The sequence below is a fragment of the Podarcis liolepis genome (genome assembly GCF_965112155.1).
Source record: "Podarcis liolepis genome assembly, chromosome: 1".
Lineage (NCBI taxonomy): Eukaryota > Metazoa > Chordata > Lepidosauria > Squamata > Lacertidae > Podarcis > Podarcis liolepis.
The window spans coordinates 60,717,565-60,743,487 of record NC_139554.1 but is presented as its reverse complement, the minus strand read 5'-3'; the positions used below and the strand labels follow the sequence as shown (position 1 = coordinate 60,743,487).

Genomic DNA, 25,923 nt, shown 5'->3' with positions numbered 1-25,923 from the left:
TCATTTAATAGATGACTTTGCTAAAACTTGTCTTTTGCCCCAATTCAGCAAAAGATTTATCTGTGTTGCTTATGCACACGGCTTCCTCTCTGTGTGCTTCAGGATTAGGAGATGAACAATTTTTGAAATTTATCTTAGTCCATAGTTCTGCATGTGTAGCGGTAGGCTGTGTGCAACTGGTATTCAACTTCTGAAGATTCCCCAGTGATACCTGTTAGGATTCTTGCCCCGTGTTTGCAGTCATGGGATTGTTATCTGTCACATGACAGTGTATGTTTTCATTCCACAGTGTGGGAAGTGACAGAGACAGGATGTTTTGTGTTACTGTGTTCCGTAATGTAGGATTATTGTCCTTTGTTCTTTCTCTTTGCTGACTGAAGAGAAAGAGGAAGGAGCTAAGTCAGAATGCTTCAAGTGTATTATATGTAAATAAAGTGGATTAGCCAAGATGCTGTGCTATTGGGTCTGTTACATGAACCGCCAATACTCTGCAGGTTCCTAAGTCTGCTGATGCTTCTTGGTATTGGTCGCTGTGATGTTTGGATTGGAGAAAGCTTTTGAAGCTCCCGAATGAACAACCAGGAGGGAGAGAACATGCCAGTCAGCCTACAGAGTAAAGAGTGGAGTGGGATGGATGACCTTTTTTGACTTGATGGCCACATTGAGAGTCAGGTCTCTGAGGGTTAGATGGTTGGACACAAGCACACTCTCAGAGTACATAGACACTTAGTGGGGGGGGGGGAGAGATTTATACAGATAGGCAGATGCGTAGACATTGCCACATGTAGTCAAGAAGGTGCATGCACACACCTTCAGCAGAGGAAGATATACAGGCCAGCAGATACACACATTAAGCCAGGTGGGGAGACACACACACACACACACACACACACACACACACACATTCAAGGACTTTTCCATCACCCTCTCCTTACTTACAGACATAGGGGGAAGGGGCGATCTGCTATTGCGCTTCATGTAGTTTTGCACCAATGCCTGATGAAGAAATACAATCTCCAAGCAGGGTTTTCATGACCTGGCTAAATGCTTTGTGTGCATTCTGTTAGCTTTATACTTCGGCTGCGCTTGAGAATAATAGCCAACATTAGCAGATGGCTGCCAAGAGCATCTGCAACGAAGAAGACTAAGTAGAACTTTTGGGGTTTCTAACAAGTCCCAGTTGACAGAAAAGTGTGCACAAGCACCTGAGGGCACATGGGGAAGCCAAATGAAGGTAACAGAATACTTAAATAGGCTTTGGCGTCTTTTTCTTTTTAGAGGAGAGATCATTGGAGATGTGGCATTTTGTAACATTTGGGTTTATTTATAAATATGGGAAGAGAACATAGGTGGAGGCAAACAACATAAGCACTCCTTCAAGCAGCAGGTCCCCTGCCCTGGGTCAGGTCCCCAGAAAGAGGCTTCTGCATCCAAGTAGGTGACTTCAGCTCACAAGCCCTCTCTTTTTCCTTCCTTCTCCCTGCCTACTTCTGTTTCTGATTCCAAAAAATATGTCTATTTTTCCTACGTACAATTCTTTGGTTAGGGTGTGTATGTTGAGGGTGGATGAGTCATCTTCTCTGGGATCAGATGGATTTCTCTGTTCCATGAATAGGGAACCTGTAGCCCCCCCCCCCCAATTCCCATCATCCTTCACTATTGGCTATGCTGGCTGGGGCCGATCGGCGTCGGGGTCTCACAACACCTGGAGAGCCACAGGTCTCCCCATCCCTGCTCTTACTTGGAATATTCCACAAAGCCTCCCATTTTATAGGATTTAGCTTCCTTAAGGAGCCATTACAAAGCTATAGGCATTCTTTTGCTTGACAAAGGATGTAAACAGGCTGGTTTTCATAATGATATGCTCTGAGCTTTGTCAATTCTATCAGCAGGACTGGCTCCTGTTGATCCCAGGATCTCAGTTTGCTGTTGCTTGTCCCTCCCTTCTGTTGCTGGTTTCTCCTGTCTACTCATAAGAAATGCCAACATCAGGCTTTTTCAAACTCAGCCCTCCAGATGTTTTTTGCCTACAACTCCCATGATCCCTAGCTAGCAGGACCAGTGGTCAGAGATGATGGGAATTGTGTTGGTTTCTGCTTCCTTCACTGTGCAGCGAAGTGCTTGTCACAAGACAATGTTTACATTCCACAGTCAGAGTACTGTTGGGTTTTCCCACGGGAATGGGAGGCTGGATGTGACGTACACTGGTTTCCTGTTTTTCACTGTTCTCTCGGTGTTCTTCGGTCCGAGGAGAAGGACGGTTGCTTCTCTGCTCCCGCAGAGGCAAGATGCATGTTTGTAATTTCTCAACTTTGAACTGAAAATAAAGCAACATTAAGCATGTGGCACGTACTGCTCATCATTCTGTTGTGCACAGGACTCTGCAATTACAACATATTTTAGTCTCAAAACATCTGGAGGGCCGACGTTGGGGAAGCCTGGCCAACATCGTCTAAGGAATTTTGGGTCTTGTGGCACTTGAGAAAGCCTTCTTGCACAAGCTCTCTCTCTTTCTCCTAACAACTGTTTTTCAGAATATTGCTTTTTTGGCTGCAGCAGGTTTCACAAAATCTTATTAGACATGGATACCCTATATAGATAAAGGGAAATAAGTTAGCATAAACAGCCACGAGCATTATTTACAATTTAGACTCCGTTTTTCTTCTTCATGGTAGTGCTTGTAATTCAGGCTGTGGAAATAAAAGTGAGTCCATTTCTCCCATTTATTTAAAGCAAAACTCAACAAACCTGCTGCACCTGGGACTGGGTGTGGAGAGTACAGCTGAATGGGACACAGCTGTGGGCATCCACCTTGGGATTGCCCTTAAAAAACAAGCCTAGAGACAGCAGACTAGAAAGATGGCTGCTGTTTCCCGGAACTCTTCTCATTGTGAGATGTTTGCAGGTGAGCTGAGAGTTTGTTTGGACCCTGAGTGAGATCCCAGAGAATAAGAGGAAGGATGTGTCAGAAGGAAATTGAATTGATACTGATTTTTATATATAAGTAACTTTGCACTAATGCAACTTCCCTTCCATATCCTCTCCCTTGTGCACTCCATAAATTTGCATTGAACCCCCAGAACATTTTTAGGGGGCGTGCAGGGAGATGAGAGGGGAAGTTAGTTCCATTGTTTACCCCTAAGTGCTGAACTGTTCAGTTGGATGCCCTTTTGTAAGCCAAGGTTACCCCCTGCTTCCATCCTTGACCCACAAATTGTGATGGGTGCTGCAATTGATGACATCTCAGAGTGTTTACCCAGTTACTTGATCCCAGGAGGGAAGTGTGGTGATGAGAGATTAGTAAGCACTATTATGCATAAGGCTGTCTGGACTGTTTCAGTTTGCATCAGGTTTTTGTACAGACGTGTTCTTTCAGGCAGTGTTTGTTCCCCTCTTCAAATGTAGCCCAGTTTCATTCTAAACTACTTTGCTGACAGGAAAAATGACTGAAATTAAATGAAATGACTTGTGAAGACTCTGCAACAAAGGAAACACTTGTTCGTCATGAGGCATATCTAGTGCATAAATCATAGAGAAATGTCATCCTGAAAGCCTGTATTCTTTCTGAAAAGCTTCATTACAATGAAGACAATATACAAAGCAGAAGCAAAGAAAAGCTGCTAAATAACAGGTAATAGTAATAAAATCTCAATAAAATCCCATTATCCAGATGCTGATTATCTGAGGGTGCAATCCACTGAAGAAACCCCAAGTGTTAAGGAAATTAAAGGAAGTACACATAACAGCTTAATTTGCATGGAAGTGGCTATGGTGATTGGCTTGGTTGGTTGTGGCATTTGGAATATTTTAGCTGGCTGGGCTGATGCTCACTAATAATGGTCTCGTAATACAGATTTTTGCTATTCAGAATAATCATTTTTATTACGACTTAAGTCACCCTTACCCTGACCTTCGCACTCTCTTCGTAATTAATAATGAGACATATATTGAGCTAATGCCCACTTTTGCATTTGCAAGGCCAGCATTCACCATACTGGGCTAGTGAGGCTCATAGCTGCTGTTTGATTATGCTCGGAACATTTTTTATCTGTGCTTTGGGCAAGTCCACATATGGGCAGCATCTCAAGTTAGCCTCACTCCTAAATAAGATTTGTGGTCCCTCTTTGCATCCAGCTTGTCTCCAAGGCTGGATGAGGAAGGGCCTTTGCTCTGGAGGATCCCTGCCCCCCCATTTCCTTCCTCTCTTGGAAACCATCTCATTTGCTTCATTTAACCTTTTGTGGGCCAACGAGCAAGCTCTCACTGAGAATCCAAGGGCTGCAATCCTATACATCCACATCTGTGGAAATAGTTGGGTGGGGGTACCTACCTTTCAGTAAGCAGGAATGAGTTTGTGCATTCACAGCAGGTTCCAATTAATGTAATAATTACACCGGGCAGCCAGAAGTTGATGCAACACTGCAGAAGTGAGATGAAAAGAATTGAGAAGCCAGGGAATGCAGGAAGCATTGATGGCTAGGGGTATGTAATTAGGTAAGGGAATGCAAAATGCAAGTGTGTATTTCAGGCATAGGTAAACTTGACCCTCCAGATGTTTTGGGACAATAACTCCCATCACCCTGGGAGTTGTAGTCCCAAAACATCTGGAGGGCCAAGTTTGCCTATGCCTGGTGTATTTGGTAAGCATCTAACTGTAAATTAGGGTTTGATCTCTTTGAATTTTCCCAGGATCAGGGAAATCTAATTTGACTGTAAAATCAACTGTGAGGTGGATGCTTCATGAGGGAAACATGTGGATGACACCTCGAACTGGCCTCAAATATGCAGTAAATACACAATAGAACTTGGTGTGGATGAGCAATTGGTCTCATAGCCCTTTTGTTCCTCAAAGCTGCAATGTAGTTTAGTCTTAGCATCCCTAGTGCATGTGTTGTTGCTGTTGCTGTTGCTGTTGCTGTTGCTGTTGCTGTTGCTGTTGCTGTTGCTGTTGCTGTTGCTGTTGCTGTTGTTGTTTTAAGTATTTTTTTATCCCTCAGAAAGGTAAGAACTAAAATTAAAACCATGGAATAGCCTGGTGCATGTGTTTGCCTCTCCAATCATAATCCAAGGCCTGCCCCTGTAATTTCTACCATGAGCCCATGGTGTCACGGATTTATGCTGCACTTCCATGGGGAAGTGTAGAAGCTGAGGATGTGCACTGCTGGAACAATACCACCATCATATGCAATTGCACAGTGTCTCAGTAGCTTATGGAGGGTAATAATTGTCTGGACTGACTCAGGTCAGATAGAACAGAAGCAATTCCCACCACCCAAGAGCCAGAAGAGGAGGTAGGCTGCAAAAACTCCAGAACACATCAGTGGAGGACAAAGCTCCTCTGACAAGAGCTCAAAACAGTCTGGCTCATTAAAGCCACCCTTTGCAGTGTCAGGAGTTCTGCATTCTATGATGCACTGAACGGCAAGTTCATTGATGATGATGGGCATTAAATTCTACCTCCTCAGAAGTTGTTAGACTAGCCTTCCCATCATCGCTGACCACTGACTATGCTGGGTATGGCTAATGGGAGTGGTAGTCCCCATAAATGCTGTCCGCAGCTTTTCACCAGACACTGCAAAGCTGCGAATGACCACAAAGGAGGCAGAATCTACCAGTTTCTAATCCCTCTGAAGGACAATTGGCGGTTCTTTTTAGCCATAAGGATTAGCTGTCAGGAGCTTAAAGGAAGCCAATTCACTTCTTACTCCCCCCCCCCTTTCTGTTTTTTCTTTTCCAACTGATACTCATCGTTCCGTAGCTCCTGGAGACTGCTGAGCATGGGGATATTTTTCTATTGAACTTGGCTCCTTATACCTCCCTTGTGTATGTAGAAACTAACATCGTATTTGGTGGCGATTTGTTTTGCTTCCAACTTGATAGGTGCTCAATCATTGTGAGTTTGCAGTTATTATGTAATAAGTGAGACATACAACAACAACAACAACAACATGCTACAAATAATCAGAGGGTGCTTTAAAAGTTCTAGTTTAGGATTGCCCAACATGGTTGTCAGGAGAACTCCAATCATGGGTCTTTGAGAATTATGTAACCACTTTCAAATTTCTGCAGTAGCATAGAATCATAGAATTGTAGAGTTGGAAGGGACCACAAGGGTCATCTAGTCCAACCCCCTGCAATGCAGGGATCTTTTTGCCCAGTGTGGGGCTTGAACCCAGAACTTGAGATTAAGAGTCTTATGCTCTACTCACAGTGCCATCACACAGTATGTTAACTTTATGTGTACATTACAAGCTGGAAGAGAGATGTGTTTATAGTGCCGCCTCCCAATATCAAATCCTCTTTCTTTAACAACTCCATGTTGTGTACAAAAAGCCCATAGCAAAATGGTGCATGTGTGTAGAAGCTCCTGCTCACATATAGGGTTCGTGTGTGATGGTCCTGCAGGACTCCTATACAAGGGCAGGAGTTTGCATATTGGGCTTTGCATATAGACACCCATGTGCAGCTGCTAAAGAAGATCTGATGGGGGCAGAGCGAAAAGCATGGCTCCAGCTCTGGTTTGGACATGGTTATGCCACAGACACAAGCAACATATACAGAGGGCTTGTGTCTTTCAAATTTCCACAGGGCTTGTCTTAGCGTTTTAAAAGATGACATCTGTATGGTATAGAACAGGCACGTCCAACTCCCAAGAGATTGCGATCTACTCCCAGTATAAAAAAACTTGCAGTGATCTACCCAAGGTGGCAACTAACTGGGGGGAGATTTGCCCAGAGTTGTTGAGCTTTTTTGGGAGGAGAGGCAAGAGGTGTTGAGCTTTTTGGGGGAAGCAAAGATAGAGGACCTGCTTTTCCATGATCACTTTCTCTCATCCCGCGATCTACCTGGGGCATCCCGGCAATCTACCGGTAGATCACAATCTACCCGTTGGACATCCCTGGTATAGAATGTTGAATAGGACTAGGGAGAATCAGCTTCTAATGCCCACTTAGCCACAAAAGTTACTGGGTAAACCTGCGCTAGTCAGGGATTTTTTTTTCCAGGAGGAACTCACCCAAACTCAGTTCCAGCACCTCTCAGGTGGGTGCCATTGCCATTCTAGCAGGAAAAAGGGAGGCGTTCATGGTGAGTTCTGGCTCCAGTCATTCTTAGCCTGGCCCACCTCCCAGCACTTTTCTGAAAAATTAGGAAGACAACATGCACTTCCCTGAGCTCCTTTCAGGAAAAGCAAGATAAAAATGTAAACAATATAAAAAGAAAAATCTGGGAGCAATAATTTAATCAGTGCCTTGTACAGTAGGGGAGAATTTTGATTCAGATCACAGCCATCCTTCACATTCTGAATTGTGCAAGGGAGTTCTTCAAACAATACTACAAAAACACATATTAGTGGAAACTGCACATTAAAATTAATAGTGAAAACAACATACAAAAACTCATTATATTAGGGGAAATTGCTAGAAACAATGTCTTACATTACTCAAGCTGCATAAAAATGTGTTTATTAGAAGAAATTTGCATTAAAATGCTGGAGATTTTTTTGAGACGATTTTAAAAAAACACGCAAATTGCTGCGGAAGTGTGGAGAACTAAATTTACGATTGGAAAAATGAGAAACAGAGAACCTTATATCCCTAACATGGACTCACAGAAGGACTTTTGATCTGGTTGAAGTGTCTGCTAACAGAAGGAAAGGGGAGGCAATTTTTGCTTTCAGTCCTACTTCCTATGCACCACCCTCCAAATATGTCCAGATTATTGGACCCGCCAGAAGGGGATGGCAGGTCGTGCGAGGAATTGTAGGGGAAGAGTGAATTGGCAAAGAAAGCCACCTCCTGGATCAAAATTCCTTTCTTGCGTAGTGGCACCAATTGGATTCCATCTAATAGCTATATTTTAACCAGAATCTGTAAGGCCACAGTTCCCATAATTAAGCATTCTTGAATAATAATAGCAGCCATTCTGAGTTTGTTTATAACAAACTAGATAATCTCCCGCAAAACAATAGCATGCAGACACAAATTGGAGAACAAGAGGGCATTGTCTATGCTGTGCAACTGGAGGATTAGAATTCTCAAGCTTTTGATTTGGAGTTTATGGGAAAAGCTCGAATTTTAAACACCAGCAACAATGTTTCTGTGCTTTGCTGGCATTCTCTGAATGCAGTTTGTGTACTGCTTCAAGATACTCAGATGGCTGTATATTTTGCTTTCCCTGCGAGCAGCCAATTTGCAAGAAAGGGTCTAATATAAAAATTGCTATTTACTCTGAAGCAAGTGGTACAGTACATTATCACTTGACACTGATGTTGTTAGGAGGATAGCAAATCAATAATCAGTTCTCATTCAGTGACTTCGTAAACCATCAGCTTCCATCATTGTGAAGCTTGTTTCCATTTCTGCACAACCCTTATTGCCAGGCTTGCAACTGATTATTTTACAACAGACAGGACTGATAGATGATCGAATGTATTTTTAATTACCTTTCTTGAAAATAAAACCAAGTGGTGAAAGGATTGAAACTTTGGACACTAACAGATGCATCGCAAATTTTTATAACTAAAGAAAAGTCGCCAGAAGTGATAGTTTCTCAACTTTGTAGAACAAGACAAGGATTTAGAATTCAGTAGCTGTGATCTTGGTTGCTATTACCAAATGGCCTAGATGTGTGTATGTGCACTGAGATCCTTGGCATGTAAACTCTTCCATTCATCTCAATGGAGGGAGATGGCTTGAATGCAAGTGGAGAAAAACTCTAGGCCAGGGGTAGTCAACCTTTTTATACCTACCGCCCACTAATGCTGCTTTCTTAATGGTAAAATTTCCTTACCGTGAACCAGTGCTTGATGGAAGGAGGATTCAGCTTGTGCCGTTGAACCCCCTACCGCCCACCTAGAATCCTGAAACGCCCACTAGTGGGCGCTAGGGACCAGGTTGACAACTCCTGCTCTAGACCAGGCATAGGCAGACTGCGGCCCGCCAGATGTTTGGGACTACAATTCTCATTATCCCTGACCACTGGTCCTGTTAGCTAGGGATGATGGGAATTGTAGTCCCAAACATCTGGAGGGCTGGAGTTGGCCTATGCCTGCTCTAGACAAATGCAAACACACACTAGTGAGAGCTTATTATTGAGCCTACTTAGAAGGCATACCTTGCTGCCTTCATGCATTCTCACTATGCCACACAGCAGAGCTTTTCCATGTAGTGAGCGGCCTCTTGCAGTCTACCCTGAAGGAGGTAGTAGTTTGCTGTGACTTGTTTACAAAGCATTTTGAGGATAAAATCACTTCCATCTTGATTCTGTTATTATAGCAGATTAATCTCATGGGGTGTCCTGAGCACTGTCTAGTCCTGTTGTGTTGGATGATTTTCATTTGGTAAGGCTCAAAGATCTGGACAAGGTGCTTGGATCGGACAGGGTGACCACTGGTTCTCTGGACCCTTGCCCCTCTTGGCTGATAAAATCTCTCAAGGAGGGGACAGCTGGCTGGGCCAGGGAGGTGATTAATGCCTCCCTACAAGAGGGGGTGGTCCCTGCCTGCTTGAAGGAGGCAGTGGTAAAGTCACTCCTTAAGAAACCCTACCTGGATTTGGAAAATCTAAGTGATTAATGGGCGGTTGCCAACCTCCCTTTCTTGGGCAAGGTTTTTGAGTTGGCAGTTGCAGACTGGATGCAGGCACTCTTGGAGGAAGCTGATTCTTGATCTATTTCAGACAGAGGTTAGGTCACCCTGTTTGATGACCTCTGTTGGAAGAGAGACAGGAAAAATGTGTCCCTGTCAGTTTTCCTTGACCTCTCAGTGGCTTTTGATACCATTGACAAGGCATCCTTCTGGATGTCTGTGTTAGAGGTGGGCAGCACCACTTTGTAGTGGTTCTGGTCCTACTTGGACGGTCATTTTCAGAGGATGCTGCTTGCGGAGTGCTGTTCAGCCCCGTGGAGCTTTCAGAGTCTATTCCTCGGGGTTCACTTTTATCTCCCATTCTGTTTAACATCTGTATGAAACCACCGAGTGGGGTTATCCGGAGGTTTGGAATACGTTGCCAGCAATATGCTGATGACACACAGCTCTCCTTTACATCTGCAGGTCAGGCAGTGAATGGGCTGGACTGTTGTCTTGCCTCGGTAATGGACTGGAAGAGAAGCAACAAAGTGAAGCTCAATCCAAATAAGACTGAGGCACTGTTACTAGGTGGTTCCCTAGACCAGATGAATGAGGGGTTGTCTGCTTTTGATGAGGTTACACTGCCTCTGAAGGAGCAGGTATGTAGCTGGATCCATTGCTGTTGCTTGAGGCTCAGGTGGTCTGGGTGGTGCAGAGTGCCTTCCTTCAGCTTTGGACCCTGATCCTTCATCATCTGAGGCTCTTCATCATGTACCCACTTCACAAGAGGTCTGGAGAGCGGCATTTTCTGCAGTGGCTCCCTATTTGGGGAATGCTCTCCTCAGAGATGCTTGCCTGGCACCATCATTATATATCCCTGTAGGTGCCAGGCAAAAACCTATCTTTATAGTCAGGCCTTTGGCTTTAATCTATCTCTGGCCTTTTAGAAGTGGGCGGGATGGTTTTAAGATACAGTCGTACCTTGGTTGTCGAACGCCCTGGAACTCGTATGTTTTGACTCCTGAATGCCACAAACCTGGAAGTGAGTGTTCCGGTTTGTGAACGTTCTTTTGGAACCTGAATGTCCGATAGGGCTTCAGCGGCTTCTAATTAGCTGCAGGACCTTCCTGCAGCCAATCAGAAACTGTGATTAGGTTTTCGAACGTTTTAGAAATTGAACGGACTTCCGGAATGGATTCCGTTCAAATTACAAGGTACGACTGTATTTCTTTTTCCTCTTGGTTTTAATTATCTTGTTGGCTGCTTTGGGTTGCCCTGTGGAAGATAAGTAAAGGTAAAGGGACCCTGACCGTTAAGTCCAGTTGCGGACGACTCTGGGGTTGTGGCTCTCATCTTGCTTTACTGGCCGAGGGAGCCGGCGTTTGTCCACAGACAGCTTCTGCGTCATGTGGCCAGCTTGACTAAGCTGCTTCTGGCGAACCAGAGCAGCGCACAGAAATGCTGTTTCCTTTCCCGCTGGAGCGGTACCTATGTACAGTGGTACTTCTGGTTACATACTTAATTTGTTCTGGAGGTCCGTTCTTAACCTGAAACTGTTCTTAACCTGAAGCACCACTTTAGCTAATGCCCCCCCCCCGTTGCCGCACTGCCACCATGCGATTTCTATTCTCATCCTGAAGCAAAGTTCTTAACCCGAGGTACTATTTCTGGGTTAGCGGTGTCTGTAACCTCAAGCGTCTGTAACCTGAAGCGCCTGTAACCCGAGGTACCACTGTATCTACTTGCACTTTGACGTGCTTTCAAACTGCTCGGTTGGCAGGAGCAGGGACCGAGCAACAGGAGCTCACTCAGTCGAACCGCTGACCTTCTGATCGGCAAGCCCTAGGCTCTGTGGGCAAGATAAAGCAGCTAACAAATTCAGTAAATAAAATAATAGTCTACAGTGAAAACCCATTTTGCAAACACAGCTTGCTCAATAGCTGCTCCTTTTGCTGCAGAGGAACAAGATAATCAAGGAAGATTCATGTCAGCAGTAGTTCTGAACATGGATTCACTTGTGGCGCATTAGTATGACAGCTGCTTATACTATATTTTCATTATTTTTTATTAAATTTTATATTAAAAGGCAGCTGCTCATACCTTTGGTTAGGTATTGTGTAGCTGGCACACAGGAGATAATCCTGGGAGAAAGGCAGTAATTGTTTTCTTAGTGTTCACGCATGTTTGGATAGTGGGGGCTGAACACGTTGAAACATTATTCTTCATCCCTGACATTAGATCCACCACCTAGATATGCTTTTGGCTTTCTGCCATTTGTAAACTGGGACTTGCAATGGCCTATCAGATGCTGGTGTCAGGAGAAACAAAATAAACCCTGTTCTGCATCCAAAAAGCATTAAGAATTGCTGCAGCCCAGGCCTCCATTGACTTTATCAAACAAATGATTTATTGCTAGCTAATTTATTTTTAGAACCTGCTGTGATTTTTTTATTGCATTATCTATACAATTCTTAAGTGGAGAGATGCTTTCGTGGACAGCTCTAGTTTGCAGGAAAATGGCATTACCTCTAAAGCTGCTAAATGGTTGGTTTGGGGTCTTCAGCAATCATTGGTGAAAGGAGAGAGAATGGAGGTTTGAAAGCAGGTTGATTTCGCTCTGCATGCGACTGTGTGCATTTCACATTGAACAATAGCTTGTCCATGCTAAAGATTTTCAGCTAGTGGCAGTCATGCTGACTCCTTGTTCTATTTTTCTAACACAGCTGCCCATTATTAGCTCTTCCCAGCGGGTCACTCAGTATGTGTATCTTAAGTAAACCTGGATGAAAAATTGGCCAGAAAAGTAATTTAATCCCCAAATAATAAGTTTAGGGCTCCATAAAAATTAATGTTGAAAATGCCTTTTTTATGTCCTCAAATTAAATGTTTTCTTGGAGACTTTCTAACTTTTCCTTCCCTTTATTCTGAAATATTTATCTATTTCCATGTTTTTATTTTTCCATGCTTATATTTTATTTTCCATGTTTGTTATTATCTTTTATTTTTAGAAAAGAGACCAAAATGATGTAAGAATTTTGTTTTAGATGTGGCATGAAAATTATAACTTTGAATCTGATTAACTTTTTAATTTTAAGCCCTTTACCAACTGAATGGTAATTCCTGGGCCCTGTTCTCCCACTGCTTTGCCCCACGGAAAACTGCTCTTTAGCGCTCAGTCAAAGCAAGTGGCAATTCAGGTTTCCCCTGAAATCCAATTTGTTCTGACCTCTTGCTAAAGAGAAGGTTTTCCCTTGGAAAGGATCAGGGCAAGGAGAAAATCTCTCTGACTTGTGCCTAGAATGCATGGGTCAATTTGTTCCCCCAACAGATATCACAGCTGGAGAGAGACCTGTTGGAATGCAATGTAAAAGTACTGTCTAAAATGTATAAAATATTGGAATGGGAGAGAAAAGATGAGCAAGTAAAATCTCAATGATACATTGGGCAATAGATATTGGTCATAATATAGACATGAAAGCATGGGAACAATTGGGGAATAAGGATATAAATTTTACAGCATGTTATGGTCTAAGAGAAAATTATATGAAAATGATATATCGATGTTATCTAACACCAAGTAAATTGGCAAAAATATAAATTAAATAAGTGTTTTCCATTTTTCTGCTCAGTAATAAGTGAGCATTGCATGCTTACTAAGCATGCTCAGTCCTCATGGACTCTTTTGAAGTTTCCCCTAAATACATTCTGTAGCTGTTGTTGTTTATTAAATTTCTATACTGCCCTTCATCCAAAGGATCACAAAGTAGTCTGTAAAAAAAAATAGTAATGAACAAAAGCAATACCCTCACAGTTTAAAAGACCACCGATTGTTCAGTTAGCCATTGGCCTGGGAGATGAGGAATGTGTTTGCCTGGCGCCTTGTTCAAACTCTGGGGTTCCTTCAGTCTTGCTTATTCCTCCTCGTCGTGTGTGTCTGTAGTGCTGTTTTGACTACGTAGGAATCAATACTCAGAATGTTTGTTATAGGTGTATTGTAAATATAATAGTACTTTATATTAGGTACAAAAGAGTACATAAAGAGTTCTGGAATTGCTTTTCTGTTTTAGAGTAGAAGGGTGGTCACCTGACTCAAATTACATTGAAAGTATAGCTTCATTTGTAATCTGATATTACCAGTACCTTATAAAATTATAGGAATATGGAATTTATTTTTATCAATGTACTTTTACTTCTGCATTATTAATTTTTAATAATATTTATTTTCAGGAATAACTCATTAGTAAGAAAAGAATAACCTGTCATCATGACTACAATAGTAAACTCACTATAGGAATTTTGAATAAACATGCATAAGATTGAACTGAATGGTGAATTGAAAGTGATAGAGCAGGACTTAGTTGCAGCTAATCTAAATTCCATTGGTTTGACCTGTAATTCTGTTGTGTGGTTCTTAGCTGTGGTCCGATTAACAAGGTGTTGCAAAGAGAGGGGAGGGAAACACATTCCATGTAGAATCTCTGTATCATAGCAGTGATTAAGACCAGATTATAGCCCTCAGTTGAATACCAATAAGTAGGAATGTGTGGGGTTTTTTTCCCTGAATAGTAACCAATATGCTATTATACAAAAACTGTGACGGTATGGCAGGTTCGCTGAAGAGAATTGTGCTGTAAGCAGATTCTTGCACTAACTCAGATGACTAGACAATAGCATAATACATTGTGCTTCCCTGCACTTGATGTGAACCAGGCATACATATTCATACCAATGTTGGCATGCACAGCAAAAGGAATTTGCATATGTAGCTCCAGAAAGTGAAGAAAAAAGAAAATCTGTCTTCTTTTCTCACCACCACAATAATACAAATAGGAGCAACATTAAAATGGATGTGTCTGATTGCTAGAGTCTGGTGAATTGAAAAACCGGCTTTCCTTACCAGAATTGCAAATGACTGCATTATTTGAAAGAGGATTTTGCTTGTGTTTTTGAATGTTACAGTTAAAAATGTTCCCCCCACCCATAGTTTCAGTTCTTCTTCACTGCTTTTCTGGGAGTAATGAGGCCACAGAATGTTCTGTGTTCTAATGGCTTGTGGAGTCTCTTAAAGTCTTATTTATATGCAAGTATAAGTGAGGAAATGATGACCCAACATATGCAACCATCTGAAAACTCTTTAGGTAACCTTTGTGAAATTTCCTGGTTGAAACAGTGAAGTTCTTTCCAAGCAGGTATCCATAAGATAAAGACATAGCATGGAATGTTAATGTTCAGATGAAGACATGAAAAGGAAAGTTAACAAAAACCTCTGTGGAATAACCAGCCTCCTATAACCAGCATGCTTAAGTCTAATTATAGAGCAAGCTGTCCTGCCGGGCTTAGCTCACCTTGGGAGGAACTGGCCATTCCATGGTAGGCAGCTGTTGTGACCTGCCATGGTGTCTCCAGATACCCCATGGAGCCTCGCCATTTTGTGTCACTTGATCTATCTGAGAAGCTCAACATGTGAGGAACTCTGATCTGGTTGCTGCAGCTCAGACCATATGGCTCTTGCAAGCCACTCTTGAGCTCCTATACCAATAATTTAAGAACTTTCACCAGTGTAACTATGCCAAGTTTTAATATGCAGCTTTTTTTGAATGCTGTATGGAAAAGCACATGAATCTGTGCTTTGAAGAATTTGTAAGTTAGCCAATTTTACCTTGCCAAACATGTGCTCTCTTTCTATGATAAGGGAAGTGGGGAGCATTGGAAGCAACTTAAAATGGGATATTTTAAAGGTCTCTCAACCTATATTCCCATGCTTTGCTTTGCTACATGTTTTGTGTTTTTTAAATCTTTGCTGGGGTTCCCTTACCCAAAGAGTTCTTGCCCCAAACTTGGATCTTGGCATCCCATCCAGGAATTCTCCTTTAGATATCTATTCTTTTTCCATGCCACTGACAAAGTCAACTTTTTGATAGAAGTTTGATTCAGATTTTCTCCATTGTGGCTGTTCCAGGTCAAGGCTCTGAGGAGTGGGGAACTTTGGACTTCTATAGCCCTGTGTTGCACCTAGTAGGCTGACACATAGTACTTACAAAAGCCCTCTTGCTATCAGTACTAGGGGACAACACATTACAAAGGGATAAACATGGCTAACGTATGAATTAGTGTGGTAACACCTCCGCTTTGGACCTCCGTTCTGGGTCCCAGACAACCGCCTTCTATTAGCTTTTCAGTGCCTTCTAAAGATGTTCAGTTTCAATTAGCCTTCCAGATCAATATCACATCTGTTATCAGTCCTGGATATGAACTTATTTTAAGCATGTGTTCTAGTTTTAAACTATTTCTATATTTATAGTTTTTTTCAAAATGGCTTTGAAATGCAAGTGTTTTTAACTGCCATTATATATGTAACATTATAAATATCATTACACTGTAAAAAAAATCATCAAGATGCCTCGTGGGAACTGATTCATAAATGAAATGATTGGTATAGGTCTTGGGTGCTGGCGTTTGTGGGTGAAAGTCACCCATAATTCTGATAATTAATCAAGGTTTTATTAAACGGCACCAAACCTGGAAATTCCTGGGTTTAGCTTATGCTAACAAGTCATGCTACCCTGGCAGGGCTAGGTGAGTGTAAGCCATTGGGCAATGGCCCATCAAGGAAACCATCAAGAGACAGCGAACACTGCCAGACAAGAAGGGGAGGGACTCCTCCGGCAGCTGTGTGTTGGTGGGCAGAGACCCAAAGGATTTGGGATTTCAGGGTGGATGACGTAAGCGAACAGGAAGTCATTTTGCAATCTGCTTGGCAAGCAGAGAATGGGGGTGGCCAGAACATGTTGTGGCTGGGAGAAACTGCATCAAAGAGACAGAGTGGATGGCTTTTTGCTGTTCTTTGATTCTAATGGTGTGCTTATGGAGGAGGACAGACCCTCTTGGGGTGTTGATGCTGTGAGCCCCTCCATCATAGTCTCAGTTTGTATATATGTGTAAATAAACCGTATATCATAAAGACACCAGAGTCTCTACTGTGCCTCGTTATCCCAAAAAGGAACACAGGCCCTAATGAGCATGCCTGCAACCCCTGGAATCTCACACAATTCGTGGATATTGGGGTGGCGTATAATATTCTGATATTTATTAAGGCAAGCCTGTTGATACAGCTCCTCTTTGATTACCAAAACCCCCACAAAGCTCTTCTTCTAGGATGTTGTCAGACACTTGTATGATTGTTTTAAGATATCTGCTAGTTGGTTATGAGCACTGCTGAAACTGGTAACAGGCCATAATAAAAACTGAGAAATGAGGCCACAGCTCAGAATTCTCAACAATGGATCAAAGGATTTCTAAAATGGAGCACTGATGTAATCACTGATTTAGAACTGTTCTGTTTAAGATGAATCTCGTACAACATTTAAATTACAGTCAGATGTATCTTCCTTCGCCAAAAAGGAGCTATATTTTATTCTTGTCAAAGTTGATCTCTGCCCTAGTCCAGCAATGTGGAAAAAGCTGGTTTCACAAATGTATCCTAACTTTGCATCAAAGTTATGCAGTATGCATGGTTCCTAGTTCTGTCCAGCAACCAGGGCTTTAAGTGCATAGCCAGAGTCAGAAAATTGGCAATTATAGCTGTGTGGGGAGGGTGAATTTAGTCTCTTCTTTTTGAACGCTGCAAGTGATAGAGGTATCATACACTTTGATGTTGCATCTCATATGCTAAGATGAAGAGTAGTGCTCCTTTAGCAGACCTTTACTCTCCATTTAATCCTCCCTCCTTTTATCCGTTCTCCTGATCAGCAGTATTATATGAGCATGGTCCATGCATATTTGCAGGTAAATCAAGCTGTGTGTCATTTGATATACATTTATGTACAATAATATTTAAATACATCACAAACTTGTTTACCTAGATTTCTGAAACTGCTTTCTGTTGAAGTTGTTTATAATAAACTTTCCAGATGGCTTTATCAATCATTTCTTGAGAATGACTTTTGCTTAAGTTTCATAGTCCCCCAAGTAATTATTTGTCTCAGAAATCAAAATATTTTAGCTCACTTTCTTCCTATACTCAAAACAAAACTTGGCAGTTTAATCAGCAATAAACCCTGGAGAAATGCAATCATAGGTTCCCCCCCCCCCCTGTTCTTGAAAAAAAATATTTTTGACTACTTTCACTTAAAAGTGCTTTTATCCCAGCAATGGCTCAGTTTACTTCAGGAGACTTGCTCCTCATTTTTGTGTTAATGAACTGCTAATCACATATCTTATTAAACTTGACTCACTCATTGATGCACCTGGTTCTCCCACAGCTCTCTGCTTGTGGCACATTACGATTTAGGCTGATCAAGGCAGCAATCTTTGGTTGTATGTGCTAATCTAGGCATGCCCAACTGGGGGCCAGATGTGGCTTGCAAAGCAAATTTTTATGGTTCCTAGAGGTTCTATCAAAATTTAATCGAAGAGTGGTAAATGCTTTACTTTCACTTTAACTCCTAAACATATTTTTTCCTTGGGCATTGCAAGAGATACAGATATTATTCTACACTTAAATGTTACATCCCTTGCAGCTCATTTATTTATCACATTTATATTACACAAATACTATACCAGTTGTATTGGTTTATGGTCCATTTCTGGGCTCAGTTGAAAATTTTAATGCCTTTTCCTCTCTAGGACCGGAATGCTTGAAAGGCAGCTTGTCTCCCTATCTTATGGGTGGCTAACCCTTTTCAGCCCGAAGATCACGTTGCCTGGTTAAAAACCCGTTGGGTGCTGTGTGGCAACAGTGGGCGAGGTCAAAATGAATACACACAAGAGTCACAAGATGCCAGTCAGGTGCCTAAAGAAAAGCTATGCTATTCACCTTCAGAATATACTAAGCTCAGTCTTTGCTGATTCAGGATCGTATACAGTGGTGCCTCGCAAGACGAAATTAATCCGTTCCGCGAGTCTCTTCGTCTAGCGGTTTTTTCGTCTTGCGAAGCAACCCTAGTAGCGGCTTAGCGGATTAGCAGTTTAGCGGCTATTAAAGGCTTAGCGGCTATTAAAGAATTAGCGGATTAGCGGCTAAAAGGCTATTAGCGGCTTAGAAAAAGGGGCTGGAGCGGAAAAAAATCGGAACACTTGCAAGACGTTTTCGTCTTGCAAAGCAAGCCCATAGGGAAAATCGTCTTGCGAAGCAGCTCAAAAACGGAAAACCCTTTCGTCTAGCGGGTTTTCCATCTTGCGAGGCATTCGTCTTGCGGGGCACCACTGTACTCAAAAAACCCTGCTCCATAAACTCCCATAGTAGCCATTGTTAGACTTTCCAAATGAGACTATGTTGTGACCAACACACGCTGATCATGTGCACATCCTGAGCCTATTTATCCACTACCATATCTTTTTGGGAGAGATGAGATTGCTGGCAGGTGGACCAGGCATTGCTGACATCCCTCCTTGCCAAAAATCCTTTCCCTCTTCTTCTTTGCGTGGTCAGGTAACAAGAAGTGCTCTGATCTACTCCAGTTTTTCCTAAATGATGCTGGTGCTGATCTGAGCCTGAGCTCCTGTTTCCAGAGTGGTTGGCAAAGAAGAGTTCCCACTGGTTTTCTGTTTCGTTTTTCAGTACTGCAGCTGATGCAACCAGTGAAAATAAATTGAATTGGGCTGGCAGTCTGTGAGGATATGTTTGGTGGGCTAGATCAGGCCTGTGGACCAGTGGTTCACCATCTCTGGTGTGTGCCCCTACTAAGGGGGGGGGGGGGAGACCAGGGAGATGGTAATCTCTATAGTGGCTCCCCAGTTATAGAATGTACTCCCTGGAGAGGTCTGTCTGGAACTATTTTACTGCTGTTTGGTTGCCAGGCAAAGATCTTTGTATTTTCCCACAAGCGCTCTCTGCCTCCAAATTGGAAATATCCAAGGAAATGTCAATAGTCATTCTGAGTGGAACAAGCTTGTTTTCTCCTGCTCTGGAGGGTAGGACTTGAACCAATGGCTTCAAGTTACAAGAAAGGAGATTCAAACTGAACATACAGAAAAAACTTTCTGATAGTGAGAACTGTTTAGCATTGGGACAGTCTCCCTCAGGAGGTTGTGGACTCTCCTTCATTGGAGCTATTTAAGCAGAGGTTGGATGGCCATCTGTCGTGGATTCCTTAGCAGAGATTCCTGTGTTGTAGGGGGTTGGGCTAGATGGCCCTCGGAGTCCCTTCCAACTCTACAATTCTATGAGTAGTCCTAGCAAATACTTTCATAAGGGCCAGTGCTCTCTGCTCTGATGAGTTGCAGAGTTGGTAAAGAGGGAGAAAGAGGGGAATGGAGGAAAAAACTTCCCTTTTTTGTAGCATTACTAATTTTAGTAATTGATTGATTTTTTAAAAATTGGCTTCTTCGATGTTTTGTTTTTTCTTATCGTTTGGATTTTCAGCATTTGTATTTATTTATTTTTTAGTTTCTCATGTAAAACTGCAATAGCATTTTTTTTAATGAACTGTTTTTTAAAATCTGTAATAAAATTAATAAAATAATAAAATAAAATAGCACAGGTGAGATTAGCAATCTATTCTAAATTTCTGTCTTGCTCAACCTGAGAAAGGGGGACATACGTGTGTTTTGATAAGCCTGCTTAAGCATACAGCCTAAAAAATCAGATTTTAGCTAGATGCGTCAGGTAGTCTAGAAGGCGGCAGGGTATGAATAGAACAAATGAGTGATGATGAGCTACATCCAATATTATAGCCGTACTATAGCAAATTGACAGTTCCAGAGCTGCAGAGAGACCCTTGAAAATGCTTGCCTGTAATGCCTTGTTTGTTTGCATATATTTGGTCATCAAGGCAAACTTAAGATGTTGCTCAGAACACTTTCATGCAGGGCAAATTCTTATATGGAAGAGAGCCACATGGGGAAGTCTTATATACAACACACCCTGTGAGAAATGCAACATGTTAAATTTTAGTTACAGATAGGTAGCCGTGTTGGTCTGCCATAGTCAAAATAAAAAATTCCTTCCAGTAGCACCTTAAAGACCAACTAAGTTAGTTCTTGGTATGAGCTTTCGTGTGCATGCACACGAAAGCTCATACCAAGAACTAACTTAGTTGGTCTTTAAGGTGCTACTGGAAGGAATTTTTTATGTTAAATTTTGTTTTGTTTACATGTACAATGCCCATGTGTGTATGTATTATGTTACACTGTAAACACACCCTTCACCCACAGAACTGATTTCTATGTAGGAAAATCAGCTTTCATGAAGCAGCCGTTCATATCTGATTTTAGAAATTAGAGTGGGACGTAGAGATTGATGTAGTCTCAAGGCTTAACAGCCTCAGTCACTAAGGACATCTGTGGCAAAATTAGAAACCTTAAATTGTATCCAGAAGGTTAACGGAAGCCCAAAGTGCTGGAGCTCTTTCATAATATATTCTTGGCAAGAGTAAAGAAGGCACATTTTCTTGTACAGACTCTGCCACCCCCGTCCTATTTTTCAGGGGGGAGGCAGTTTTGTGGCACTTCCTACCATTTAGTTTTTGGCCCTTGAAAGTTCAGAAAGCCAAAGATACAGGTTCCTCAAAGGATTTCTTCGAACAGTAAGTGCCTTGTTCATTTTAAACACAATTTTACATTAGAGGCAACATCTGTGTAGTCCTGTATTCTGCAAAGTATAGTCTATCAGATCTCTGAGTGACAGAGATGCTTCACTAGAAAGACCCCCCCCCCCTTTTAAGAGACCCTTTGAATACTAGCAGTGTTCTCTTCTCTGTTATGGTTCATTGGAAATCATTGTACTTTATGCTCTTCTTTTATCCAGTGAGCTTCTTGGCATGGAAGAAAAGGGTGACAATCCAGATTTGTAGCTGGAGCATCTAGACAGGTAAGTCTGAGGTTCTTTCCTTGTTTCAACAGCCCTTTAAATTATGCCCACTATGAAAGAAATGAAACTATTTTTGTATCAGAGTGAAAAAACAGTTAGTGAAGAAACTGTTCTGACCAATGTACAGTAAAGTGAGTGGTCCAGCTACAATGATAGATTCAATAGAGCTCCAATTATGTATTTTCCTATTCCACCCCACCCCCACCATCACTTGCCAATGTTTCAAATACAGCTAATGATCTTTTCAACATTTTCTGGCTTCAGCATTCCCTGAGCACAATCACATACTCCTAATAACAAATTGCCTCAGTAGCATTCCAACTCATAAAAGGCATGCAAATTATTGTTTGAATCTCCTAATTAATTATGACATATAAATTCTGCAATTTCTCACACTTCTCCTAGAGGTTGAAATTTAAGTCTTTCAGTGTAGCTCACCCTTCCTTTCATTATACTTGACATTTTACCTGTTGCTTTAGGAAATAACTCAATCGGACCTACAAAAAAGCAACTAATTTATTTTCTATGAAAAAATCATAATAGGATTGGGAAGTTAATGCAAATTAAGTTACATGTGTTAACTATTTACACATTTGTTTGTTCTATTTAAAACATTTTTAGGCTGCTTGTCTAAATGCCCCTCGAAAGCAGCTTACAGCCAAAAACATTTAAAGGTACAAAGAATATTACAAAATTTTACAACTCAGCAACAGTCCACATAAGTAATTTTTTTAACAGAGCTGGAAAAAAGCAATTCAACCAGATTATCACTCAGCTAATAAACATCACAAACTAAAAACGCCTTCATAGAAATTTGGCACACGTCAAATGGAAGGCAATTCTGTAACAGTCTTTCATGCGTGAAGTTTAGAAATGTACTAATATTTGCTAATTGGAAATATTGGTCACGTTTCATTAGTTCTTGATGTAAGTTAGTTCCTTATTTGAACACGTGATGCTGGTGTTTGAAAGCTTGGGTGTTCATGTGTTGCTGGGCCAGGTCTTAACTTCCTGCATTTATTTACAAGATGCCTAACAACTTGGGCCTGGGACCCCTTATATCCTTGTCTAGTCATTGAGCTTGAGTCTGTTGGGGGTCACCCATGGTTTATATGTGTGGCTTTTAACGATTGAAATTTGTTTGTTCAGTGTCGTGGACCCAAGCCTGTGGAACACCCTCTCGAGAAATCTTCAGGTTGTAGTGAATAGGTCAGTGAAAATGTAGATCCCAGTGTAGTGTGAAAAGGATAATTCCATGTCAAATATTAGGAAAATGATAAAAAATAATAATTTGAGAAGATTATTATGCCTTTATACAAGTCACACTTGGGATACTATGTACAGTTCTTGTTGCACTGTACTAGAAAACTGGAAACTGCAGAAAAGAGCAACCAAAATGATGTGGGTGAGTAGAATGGCTCCCCTATGAGAGAAGGTTAGAATATTTGAGGCTATTTAAATTATTGGAAAAGGATTTGATAAGATGAACACAAAGGTTTGCATTGTATGGAGAATGTGGACAGAGATGCACTTTTCTCGCTCTCTTGTAATACTCGAACCCAAAATCATCCGGTGAAGCTTGAAAGGTGGGAGATTAAGAGCAAAGGAAGTAGTCATTCACACAGAGCCCATGTTAAACCACGGAATTCGCTTTCATAAGATGTACTGAAGGCTGTCAATTTAGATGGCTTTCATGGAGGGTAAGGCTATACGCTACCTCTAAGATCAAAGACAGCATGGCTTGAATGTGAGCTGCTGGGGGGAGATTACTGTTGCATTCAGGTCCTGCTTGTGGACTTCCCATTGGCATCTGCCTGGTCTATGGGGGATCCAGCAGGATTCTTCTGTCTTTGTCTGTTCATCATCATGAAATGGTACACCAGGTGTGCCCTTTTTGATGCTGGACTGCTACAGCTTGTTCAGTCTAGGACTGCATTTGAAAAAGTATTTAGAAGCTTCACATGACATAGAATGCAGTGGTGATAATTTTAAACTGGAATCCACTACCTACAAATAAGACCATAGTGGAGGTATTGTCCTTTAATTATTATGATTATTTATTGTTTTACCAATTACATTTCTATCCCACCCTATCAGGATGATGTGCTTTGTAAACACACACACCTTTCATTCTCACAATAGCTGTATGAGAGAGAGAGTGAGCGGCCAAAGTTCACCTACAGGCATTGTGGCTGAGTAAGAGTTTTGCCTTAGCTCTTGGTTAGCTTTCAAAAAGTCAAGAAATCAGTGCAAGGGGGTTAAGCTGCTGAAAATCCAAAGGTCAGAAGAGATTAATAAGTAGTCAGGAGCAAGCAATGAATAAAAATGGAAAATGTCCAAGTATAAACAAACTGTCTTCTTGTTAGAAGAACAGTACATACATCTCTGAAGGGATGTTTGCAGAAAATCTGTGTTTTCAGATGTGAAAGACAGATTGGTGAACATACTGTGAGATGCATTTGCATTGGTAGAGATTCATAGCAATTAGGCAATGGGGAAGTCATTAGCATTAATTGAGTAATCTGGGAATTGTCAAAATTTATTGTATGTGTGAATGTGGTTGAATCATGAAAGAGAAGTACCACCATTCTTTCAAAATTGTACTTTCCCTCCTTATTTGCATGAGAGGCTTGAGCATTATATACACTTACACTTCTAATCAAGCTTAGAGAGAGAGGGAGAGAGAGAGAGAGAGAGAGAAGAGCAACTAAAATGTTTAAGGGGCTGGAGAAACTCTCCCATGGGAAAAAGCAACTGAGGCTTTTGGTTTAGGAAAAGAGTGAAGGTGGCATCTGAGAGTGCGGTTTCAATTCATGTGTGGTGTGGAGTAGCGGACAGAGAAAACTACCCACTTTTCTCATAGTACCAGGACTTAGGGGCATCCAAAGAACATGAATTGTTAGAAAATTCAGGACAGACAAATAGGAAGTGGGTCTCCATAAAACGCAGTTTAAATATGGAACTCTCTCCTACAAGCTGTAGTGATGGTCTTTAAAAAGTTAGACAAGATAAGGCTAGTAATGGCTGTGCGCTGCCTCTGACATCTGAGGAAGTATGCCCCAGAATGCTCCTTGTGTAGAAACACAGGTAGGGGGGAGAAGTGCTTGTGGGTTTTCCATAGGCTTCTGGCCACCATAAGAATGGATGCTGGGCTAGAAGGGCCTGATCCAGCATCCCTCTCTTCATATTATTAACATGTTTGCAATGCATGCACAGTTTCAAAGAAAAAAAGGCTGAGGCCAGGAAATCTGTACATAGGAGTTTATTTAGATGCCACAAGTTTTAAATCACTCCCTTTTACATCCCAAACCACTGCATCATCTCCTTCAGTTGAATTACCATTGGGGTTTACAACATGATTTACAAAATGGATTAATGATGCGATTTACAAATGTCCTTTGTGGATCCTATAAAACACAACTTTATAATACCATCATTAAAACAATGAAAATCAACACATAACGGATGCTAAAAAGGGGGCAACTGATAGAAAGAAAGACAGACTCTGCTGGCATGGAGTCCCATACAAATAGGGTCTTCTTTGTTGTCTTCAGGGTTGAGGAATCCTTTTTGCATAAAGGAATTCTCGGACATTAGAGGAAAACGAAAGCAGGGCCTGCACCATTAACCAGTAGACCCACCTGTGTACCAGAACAACTGGCCTGAAGGGTTTATTTTTATGTTGGATGCTAAAAATATACTGTGATAGAGCATGAATGTGTTGTCATATTCATTTTTAAAAATCCATTCCTATAATAGGCTTCAAAAAGTTCACATGACTGCAGACCTTCCATACTGTTCTGTAATACGCCTTTAGTAGAATGCTCTGTGCACAATATAACACAGAACAATGTCCACTATTCTTTCATTGCAGATACTCTACCATGGCTTTTAGAAATCAGTTTTACAGTTCCTGATTAAAACAGTTGTTCCACAAATGTAATGTGTACTTGCTAAGCTTACCACCAGACTCTGGTTCTGGCCAAGCAGTTAGATATAAACAGTAAAAATGAAGAGTATCTCACACAGCAAAAGCAGAATGAGAACAAGAAGCACTTTAAAAACACGGTGACCTCGGTTCTAAGTTCTAGGGGTGCAGGAGTGTTTGCATGTCCCTTCCCCCTCTGTTTAGCAGGTGTAGTGAAAAGCAAACAAGGTTGGTTTTTGTTTTTGGTAGATCAATAAACAAGCAAACATATCCTGTTGTTGCACTCATAGATTCAAATATCAAGGTTGACATTGTATGCAACTAGCCTATCTGGAAAGGGGGGGGGGGTTAACCTTCCCAATTCCCACTCAGCAGTCTGGTGTACCTGCTATGCTGTGGGAGGCAATCTGTGCATGGGAACTAGTTGGATAGGACTGAATCTATTGAAGTTTTAAGCTGAGACAGATTTTGCTTTAGCGCTATCGACATCTTAGCCTTGCAAAATCAAAGCAGCTACCTATCATTCAAACTTAACCTTTGTGCACATTTCAAAGTTTTAATTACAATTCTGCTTAAGTTTAGGATTTTAAACAGCGTTTACAGATGGCTAACTTAATA

General features: G+C 41.6%; 2 long non-coding RNA genes across 4 annotated transcripts in view; both read left to right on the top strand.

Moving 5' to 3' along the window:
- LOC310689082 overlaps positions 1–25,923 on the top strand; it is a 57,635-nt gene that overhangs the window by 6,713 nt on the left and 24,999 nt on the right. The window lies entirely within an intron of this gene.
- LOC310689210 lies at positions 1,367–21,379 on the top strand. The gene is made up of 3 exons (XR_014517404.1): positions 1,367–1,434; positions 3,438–3,631; positions 21,315–21,379. It is a non-coding gene; the product is annotated as an uncharacterized lncRNA (long non-coding RNA).